The sequence below is a fragment of the Mytilus californianus genome, unplaced genomic scaffold, assembly GCF_021869535.1.
Source record: "Mytilus californianus isolate M0D057914Y unplaced genomic scaffold, xbMytCali1.0.p SCAF_8, whole genome shotgun sequence".
NCBI classification, from domain to species: domain Eukaryota; kingdom Metazoa; phylum Mollusca; class Bivalvia; order Mytilida; family Mytilidae; genus Mytilus; species Mytilus californianus.
The window spans coordinates 25728797-25738571 of NW_026262734.1; the positions used below are offsets into that span (position 1 = coordinate 25728797).

At 32.6% G+C, this 9775-nt stretch overlaps 1 long non-coding RNA gene across 1 annotated transcript; it reads right to left on the reverse strand.

Annotated features, from left to right (window-relative positions):
• Positions 1-1465: 1465 nt before the first annotated feature.
• LOC127710585 (uncharacterized) lies at positions 1466-8072 on the reverse strand. The gene is made up of 5 exons (XR_007986233.1): positions 8008-8072; positions 4683-4807; positions 4039-4121; positions 2922-3015; positions 1466-1622 (listed from the first exon to the last, which is right to left on the reverse strand). It is a non-coding gene; the product is annotated as an uncharacterized LOC127710585 (long non-coding RNA).
• Between the last annotated feature and the right edge of the window lie 1703 nt (positions 8073-9775).

A 9775-nucleotide genomic window follows, 5' to 3' on the forward strand; every position in this document is an offset into this window, starting at 1 on the left:
ATCCCTCAAATAGAGATTGATAATACAAGTTATTCTCAAATAGAATAACAACATAAAATAATCTCTCAAATAGAGACTGCTATTAATAGAATAGCAAAAAAAGATAATCTCTCAAATAGAGACTGCTTTAATAACAAAATAACTGCAGACTTATCAGAAAAGAAAACTCCTTTCTTATTAGGATTCGTGATTCACTTTAAAGACTTATCTCCATTGACCAGTAATATGCACAAAATTTCCAGAATGGCAACCTCACCTTAAACCGTTAAGGTTCTAATGGGAATGTCAATTTGAAAACAAACCATGTGAAATAGTGACAGACGAGATACATCTTGCTAAGCATGGACTCATGTCCATTGCTGTGTAACATTCAGTTACTTTTTCGGGAATAAAAAAGGAATCCTCATTAGATTGTCTAGAATAATTGGAGATACGATATCTGGTAGAACGTTTAAATGAGTATGAAATTCTTGTAGTTTTTGTATTTCAAAAATGTTGTTTTTCATGTCTACAACTATTTTTGAAGTTGATCAAATCAGTTTCTAAGTGTAACAAACTGCTTACATTTTCCTACAACACCCGTCCTCGGTTTTGTATGGGGGTTCGTTGTTCTCAATATTGAACTGCGTGTGTGTTTCCTCGTGAGGCTGTTATAGTGGTCATATTGTAGGCAATTCTTCTTCGATTTGTTATTTTTGATTGCTAACTTTATTCAGTCATGTGTTTTGGAAGATGGCGTTTTGCAGTAATAACTGTCACGTGACCAGGTCATATGTGACGATGCTGCTAATCATTACTATTTACTAGATGCTATCACCAAAGTAATGGACCTTTTGATCAGTTACATAGTTGTACAATTTGTAAACTCTTACTGGTTTCTGTAATATTTTGAAGCAAAAATCATACAAAGCATTCTCAAAGTTAAAACAAAAATATCGTGTAAGGTTCTGTAATTTCATGTTCCCGTAAAATGATGATGTCCTAAAAAGAACTAGTACGACGTTTTTCACTAACCACCGTTAATTGGTTGACTTAAACTATGTGTCTATGCCTCAACTCGCGATGGCTGGTGACGGATGCTTATGACATGTATCATGAGACGCTTTCACTGTTGGGGCACTCGGTTTTGGTTTACAATAAGGATTTACATGCGTCTCATTTGTAAAATTGAAAAAAAATGATAATAATTGATTGAATGACTCATTTCTTTCATTTTAAAAAAAAGTGCATTTCAATTCAAGAATTAACTATTTGTTAACATCCTCAATCTCAAAAGACTGTCAATAGCTCATTTCATTATTCCGTTTTTATTCATTGTTAGGCTGGTGTTAATGCAACATTTTCTTTATTCGTATTCAAACCCGACTGAGTAGAAAAACAAATAACTGGAGTGGCCTGTCATACCTTTTCAAATTTTATAAAAACATGAAAACAAAGACAAAAATCTTTATAATGAGTAGCTGTTGTAATATGTAATGTGCTTTAATACGATTAACATTGAGCATAAGTTCCCGTTTCTAGTGCTGTTTGTGTATGACTGCCAACTCCCTGCCAATTTTGAAACCAATTGCAGAGATCTGTATAGTAAAATGTTCCAGTTGTCCGTCCAGTCACTGCTGCTCCTGAAAATTAAACAAAAAACACCTCTATATATTTCTATATAAAAACAAGAAAATGTGGTATGATGCCATTAAGACAACTATCAATCAAAGTCAAAATGAAGTGAATGAAGCGATTAAAGGTAACCGTACAACAATGAGAAAAGAGAAAAGAGAAAAGACATACTGTATAGTTGCCTATAGAAGGCCTCGACATGAAAAAATGTGTAACAAATAAATTGAGAAATTTCACCGCCTAATATATAACTAAACAATTTACGAAAAACACATATGACAGACATGAACCAACGTAAACCACTGAACTAGAGGCTCCTGATTCGGGGCAGGCACATACAGATTGTGGTGGGGTGAAACATGTCTGAAAGCGCAAACCCTTCATCTAACTTGGTACATTGGTGCAACGGCACAACTTAAGAACAAGCTACAAAACTATTAGCAAAAATCAAACACGAAAAACAACAATATACAACAACCACTCGAGTACAGGCTTCTGACTTTGGACAGGCACATATAGCATGTGGCGGGGTTAAACATGTTGTTGTTTTTGCTTCCGTATGTATCAGCAGTTTTGTATAAAAGTCTTTTAAAAGTAACTTCGCTTAAACACTGATTTATTTTATATTTAAACGAAAATGCAGAAATGGACATTACTTTGTAAATTTAGCTGGCTGAGATATTGCAATTTTATAATGAGGTTCAAATGTCGAATTATTGTATGATGATAAAGTCATCATTTTTATCTTCCATATTGACATAGTTTGCCTGTTTTTGTACCAAAAAGTAAAATCACAAATATACTGAACTCCGAGGAAAATTCAATCGGACAGTTCCTAATCACATGGCAAAATCAAATGGCAAAACACATCAAACGAATGGACAACAACTGTCATATTCCTGACTTGGTACAGGCATTTTCAAATAGAAAATGGTGGATTGAACCTGGTTTTATAGCGCTAAACCTCTCATCAAATTTAATAATATTGATAATGATGCGTGAACAAAACAAACAGACACAATAGGTAAAAATGTCACAAATAAAGGTAAGAAGTCTAATTCGGTAGGTCACATTCGGGAAAAGGGAACGGGATTGCAGTTACGACATAAGGAACATATCTGATATCATCCATATAACAGACATTCCATAATGGTCAACCAACTCGTGATGGCGTCCGTAAAATTTACGAAGTGATGATTTCAGCTTCCCAATACCAACAGTCATAAAAAAAAACTCTTTTTTTTTCTCTGAATGTTAAAAATGCATTAAACAGTGAAACTTTATAAAGAAGAAATAGAAATACTCACCTGCAATTAAATATTCAGTTCCTGTGTCTAGATGTACTCCACATGAATTATTCGGAGACCGAGAACGAAGTTTTATTGTATTATTCACTATCATCTGTATTTATGGAAAAAAGAACAAATTACGAATAATGAAATTAAACAAATATCGTTTTATTACTACCAATCACAAATCGACCTGCTAACAAATACCATATTTTATTGATGTATATCTCAAAAATGATTTTGAACCTTCTATCTCAGTTTTAACGAAATGGGTGTAAATCCAATATTTTGGGGTTTTGCTGTTGTGTGTCTCATTTGCTTTTTATGGTTTTGTTTATGCAAATGCAACTTCCATAGTATGGTGCAGTCCGTTGGATCCGTGCACTTAAGACGTTTGGCTTTACTTTACTGTGCTTATCCTGAAGGCTTTGGCCTATCACAATACCAATTGATCAAACAGTTTACCAAATTGCAGTTTGAATTCATCTCAACAAACATGATCAACTGGTAAAATATTTTAGCAAATTGCATCAGTTGTTAGTATGAAGTGAGTGCAGTGAAGTAAAAGTAATGCTTATCATCCAACTATATTTACTTAATGTCTGTGCAATGGAAGTGAAATAAAATAATCACCTACTATCATGACTATATTATAAGGCACTGGTCTGAAGTTATTGTGTTATAAACTTCATAGTCTTGTTACTCAGTCTTTAGTTTTCTTTGTTGTATTTTGTGTGCTGTTGTTTGTCTTTTGGCCTTGTTGTGTTATTGCCATGACGTTGTCAGTTCATGTTCGACTTGAATGTCTTTTTGGTATTTTTCACCTTGCTTTCTCTATCATATAATGTGTCGAATCTCTGTGGCATCAGCTTTTAGAAACATTGTCTTCATTTATGGGTCTCTGACGACCAAGTTTAAATTGCAGAGGTGAATGATTTAATTCGGAATATTCCCATATAAATGTTCATTCCGCTTTGAACTCGCGACCCCACAGACATTTTCTACTAATTATAAAAAAGAAGATGCGTTATGATTCATAAAACTGTTAAACGACAATTGTTCACTAGAGACCAGGTCACTCTACGCCAATTAAAGATGAGCAACTCTAACTACTTACTGCATAATTGTATAATACCTTAAAATTATCTTCCACATTCACATCATACTCAATATCACCGCTTGCAAGGGTCCTGTTGTTTTGGGCAATTCCTCGTATAACTTAATTAGCAAAAAAAAAATGATTTTGTTCTAAAGGTTTCCAGTAGGCAGACACAAAATAAAAGTGTAATAAATTCAAACAAACAAGAATCTGACAATGCCAATGATACTCCCCGTAAAACATGTGATATTACTGCTTATTTTTCAATTGTATAATTGTGTAACTTATGGGTGACGTTTCATCCCCAGGGTATTACCATTCCAGTAGTTAGTTCCATCTATACTTTGACACACCAAATATCACTGATATGTTCATTTTTTTTTTAATTGAATGTTTTATAAATTTTTGAATTATTCTAAGCATCAAGGTTTTTGTAACACCGGGTTTAGGGTGTCCAACTCGTATTTGGCACATTTTTTTTTTCAATTTTGCGTTTTTTAATGGTTATTGTATTTGGTTTGGCTTAATCACTGTTTCGATTCGAATGCAGCTGATGAGTATAATGTACATGTATATGCTCAGGGACAATACAATGTCAGATTCCTGGGAAAATAGTCACTAATACTTTTTTCAGAGTCACAAGATACATAAATTCATAACATTTAATTCTTTAAACTTACCGAAATCAGCGTTACAGAATGAATTTATTTGTGTAAAGTTACTACATCTACATCCATATGCCTCAGAAATGAAGTTCATCAACATCAGACAAAACAAACTCACTATGGTTGTCTTCATGGTTATCCTGAAGGAAGACATACAAAATGTTTTCATCCTGCTATTGACCTTTCTACTATACATATACCGAGTAGCAGATAACATGAACCGAAAAACGTACACTAGACGTTTGTAGTCGCCTGGTATCCTGCTTCTGTTGCGAACGAACGGTTATGTACAAATTACCGTTTGCGTGACAGTCCAATTTTGAGTCCTCATTGCGGTCCGCGTTGAAGTCATGTCGATCTCATTAGCCAACGAATTTGATGGGAGAAAACTAAACGTTTACGCCTAATGTTAAATTGCCGAATGAAACAATATTCGCACATTGAAGGAAATACAAAATTTAAAGGTACTTGCTACGTGATAGCAGAAAAGCTCGGCAAGCCTCACTTTTCTCTCTGTTTCTAACGCTCTTCTAATAAGTTTAGTATTTTAGCATGTTTAGGTAGAAAGCATCAATACTTCATATATCAGATTTTAAATATCAGTTGTATTTTGGGTAAAACATCTAAATAGCTATTAAACAGTAAAAATAATAGTTATTGTTCTTTGTAATTTTAGATTATTAACAATAGTTAAAAAATAGTGACATAGTCGTTATACTTATATTTGAATTCAGGAATGTATTTTTTTTTTTTGTGTTTTTTAGCAGTTAAAGTCATAATGAATTGAGTTTCCTGTAATTTTAATGTTATCGAAATTATTGAATCAATGCATTCATATATACTAAACCAAGTCCTTTATGCACGTTTTTTATATTATTACGAAACATATTATTCACAAATGATATATCATTCAGTGATTGTTAATCGGCAGCTAAGTAAATTTCGAGTTTCTTACCAATGATTACCGGATCGCGACATTGATACACAGTCAACGCAGTGCATATGGAGCACGTAACAAATAAATAAGTGAATGAACAGAGCCATGATATTTACATTTTCCATGCGTTACCTTTTGTTAATTTAAGTTTTCTTTAACAGCTGTTAAATGATTTGTTGTATTACATGTGCTCTTTAAGAATCAGTTATTACTATTTACCTTCCAGTGTACAAATGTTGACATTCTTTCATCACGGTTTTCCCCTCGCATTTGCGCTGTATGGTGGCCGAAGTTCTAACGAGACGTCTCGTAGTTAAGGTCACTGCATACGTGAACATATCGGATAATAAGTGTACGGGAAGACAATAATTAAATAGCAGTACAGTTAAGAAAATTTTAAGAATATAAAGGGTGTTTGTCTAAAAGAAAGTACACTTGTTACAAAGTAAAACTTAGCTATTCAAGTATATAAAACATATTTATTTTTTAAATTTGAAGTTTCATATGATTTTCCTAAGAAAGTAGTAAAAAAACACATTTGTCAGCTTTGTGCATGGCGTCAATATTTTGTTGGGTGAATTATGGTGAATTATTGACCTTCTACCATAACTAATTTAATGTGATACAAAAATGTACTAATGATATTTGACTGATGTGAATTGGAATACTGAAAACAATGACTGATTGACTGGAAGAAGACAGACGACAGGACAAGTCTAGTTTATATTGAATGAACGGTCACTCTGCAAGTGCTTAAAATACAATACAATACACAATATAATTTAATAGAAATACAATAAACACTAAGATGCAATATGAATACAATAATCAACACAATTTTTAACAATGATACATTTAAATTACTGAAAAATGTATCGTGTTAAGCAAAAACCACATTAAATATATATGTCCCGTTTCTTTTTCTTGGTGAATTTTGGTTTTTAATTACCATGCCTATCGATTCTGCAGAAAATATTTCTGAACTTTGATCACTCAAAATAAAAATTTGTGCTGAGACGAAATATTACTCATATTGCTTTTCAGGTGTTGAACATATAAATGAAATCACAAATAGCCAGCCACAATAGAATATAAATAGCAGAACTTAAAAAGCAGAAAAAAATGATAGGTCCGTGTCCTTGTTTTTGAGATGTAAGCCGTAGAAAATTTGGCGGGAAATGATTCTCTCTAGATCTTTCATAGAGTTAGCATTTGCAACTTTATTCTTTCAAAAACTATGAAAAAATAACAAGGATTTTATAAGATTTAAGAAAATGGCTTTCTAAACTTTATTTAATGAAATTATGAAAAGAAAAGTAGGGTTTAACGGGCAAAATTATTATTGGCACTACATGGATAAAACTAGAATATCTGAATTTCTGACAAAAAGTCAAAAACAAGAGTAGCAAACATCCTTACCATTTAAAATACAAACTTTGATTGATAAGACAGAAGAGAAATATACTTTGTTACTTGCAGATTCTTTTGATTATTTGAACCCTTAATAATGCTTTGAAAATGTAACAATCACGCGCTACATTTAGTATTTAAGAAGCTTAGACAATTAATTGACTCTATTAGATTTAGAGATAATCAGTTTCTGAATGATTTACGATATTAAATTTCACTGAATGTAATATAAATCAACTTTATACATGTACTTGAAATATTAAATGGGCATCAACTGTCAAATTCCTGTCCACCGATATGACCCAAATTTTAAAATTGTATTCATAAAATACAATAACGTATATCTTAATTGCAAAAAGTCCAAAAGGAACAATGTATCATCATTTCGTACGTATTTTTGAACTCACGCCACCTTATTATCAATCGAGATAGAGATTGCATGTATAAGAATGATATTTTTGTAGGCAGGATCAGTCAAAAAAGTGTTTATTCGCAATGGCTCCCTTATTCTACTTTTCAAAGTTGATATGTTTTTCTTTTTAATGAATAAACCACATAATGGACACATGTGCATCATTTGCACTAAATGTCAAATCAAAAGGTTCCATAAATACGGATTTAAATGAGTTGAATTGTTGACTTGTACGGCAATAAAGGCAACAGTAGTATACCGCTGTTCAATAGTCATATATCGATTAAGCGAAAACAAATCCGAGTCACAACCAAAACCGAGGGAAACACATCAACTAGAAGAGGAACACAACGGAACAACAGAAACACTGAACTGCAACAAAAATAAACGTAAACAATAATATATCATCGATATTTTCTAAGCTTATTTAGACGAAATTGAACCAAATTTATTGCAAATAGCGGAATATAATTTCTATATTCCGCTTAATGAATATTTGAAGAAAAAACATCATGTTTTAATCTGTTGTCTTTCTCGTATTAAACGCCGCTTTAATTAATTATCAAAATGTGTGTACCTACCTGGAAATAGACAGGCGATAACAATAATGAAGTTTGTTAACTGAAAAATACTTTGCAAGTGACTACAAATGCCACAAAACATACCAAAGTCATGTGACTTTATTTCCCGGTGAGGTACGGTACAGGTTTATTACTTGATTTGACAAAGACCGTAATAAGTGAGACACCTTTACAGTCCTCATTTGAGATCACACAAATCTGTCGCATGATGTTAATTTTGTATAAGCGTTTATTGAAATGACTGAGGGTTTATCATTGTTACGTAAGAAAAGCTTAAGAACTATGCTCAGCTGTGACCATCTATTATTTATCAAAACTTTTATTCTAGAACAGATTTCCGCCTTTGAAAAAACTTAATAGTTATTTACAACACAAAAAGCTTTGCATACAAAAATCTGTTTTTTTTTTTTTAAATCGAGATATTTATTTCTTTAATCAATTTGTCATTAAATTATTAGATTTATCATTTGCCCATCAATTTATTTGTAAATGGCATGTTAAACAAACAGGTATGTAAACTGTCATCCTATAACATATATCCTTCCCCCCGAGATTGTGTTTTTATTTCAAAAACAAGATTGCAAACCGTAGATATACCATAGACATATAGGATGAAAGCATTGTATCATGATCAGCCATTGTTTAGGCTGATTGATAACTGTTTCTAGAAAAAAATATTTATATGGAGTGCAAGGCGATTGATATCTTTAACTGTGGCAGTTCCAAAGATGATTTTTGAAATTAAAAAAAATAACATCTGTAGCTTTGTATCTTTCATTCAATATGTACATTTTCTTATTGGAACAAGTTGGTGAATGGTATCAACAGTTTTATTTACATTGGATGATAAATGTGCCCGCACTACAGATAATGGGATATCGCATGTTTGAAAATATAAAAGTGATGATGAACAATATCACCTAAGATGTGTTGTTCATCTTCTGATTTCCTTAGATTTGGAACATGAAATGTGTTATCAGAATTTTTGTGCAAAAGAGAGGCGAAAGATATCAAAGCAACATGCAAGCACACATGTTGGAAAAAAACTGGCAATGCCATGGCAATTAACGAAAATAGACCACCAACAACACTACACAAAACACAACATAGAAAAACAAAGGACTGAGTATCACGAACCCTACCAAAAACCGGGGATGATCTTAAGTGCTCCGAAATGATAAGCAGATCCGGCTCCACTAGTGGCACCTTCGTGTTGCTCATGTAAGTAGGAACCCATGATAATTCTAATCCGATAAGTCACATTCGGGACAACAGAACATATTCGTCGTCATATGTAGAACAAATATTCCATAACGGTCAACCAAATCGTGATGGCTTCCGTAAAATTTTTGAAGGGATGATTTCAACATTACGACTTAGAATTCTTGGTTTAATAGCTTCCTTGTGAGCAACAACAGACTATTAAGGATATCAAAAATGAAATATGTCTTTTTGGAGAAAACAACTCCATAATATCTGAGCTGCACACTTTGCCTCGTTGGCTCAAATTGGTGAAAGCAAAACAGCAATACCCAGATAATTGTGGCATAACTTGAAGCGCCTAAAAAAACCAATTTAGATTTTAGTAGGTAATGAGTACATGTGTGGTGATAGGGGCAACTAGTTCATTATAGCATTAACAACATGAATTTACGCATCTTTTTGACACCATTGCACATTCTTAATAAAAGAGGAAGAGATGGAACTATACATGATCTAAGATATGCAGTTACGATGAAAATCACATCATGTTGAAAGTAACATCAGA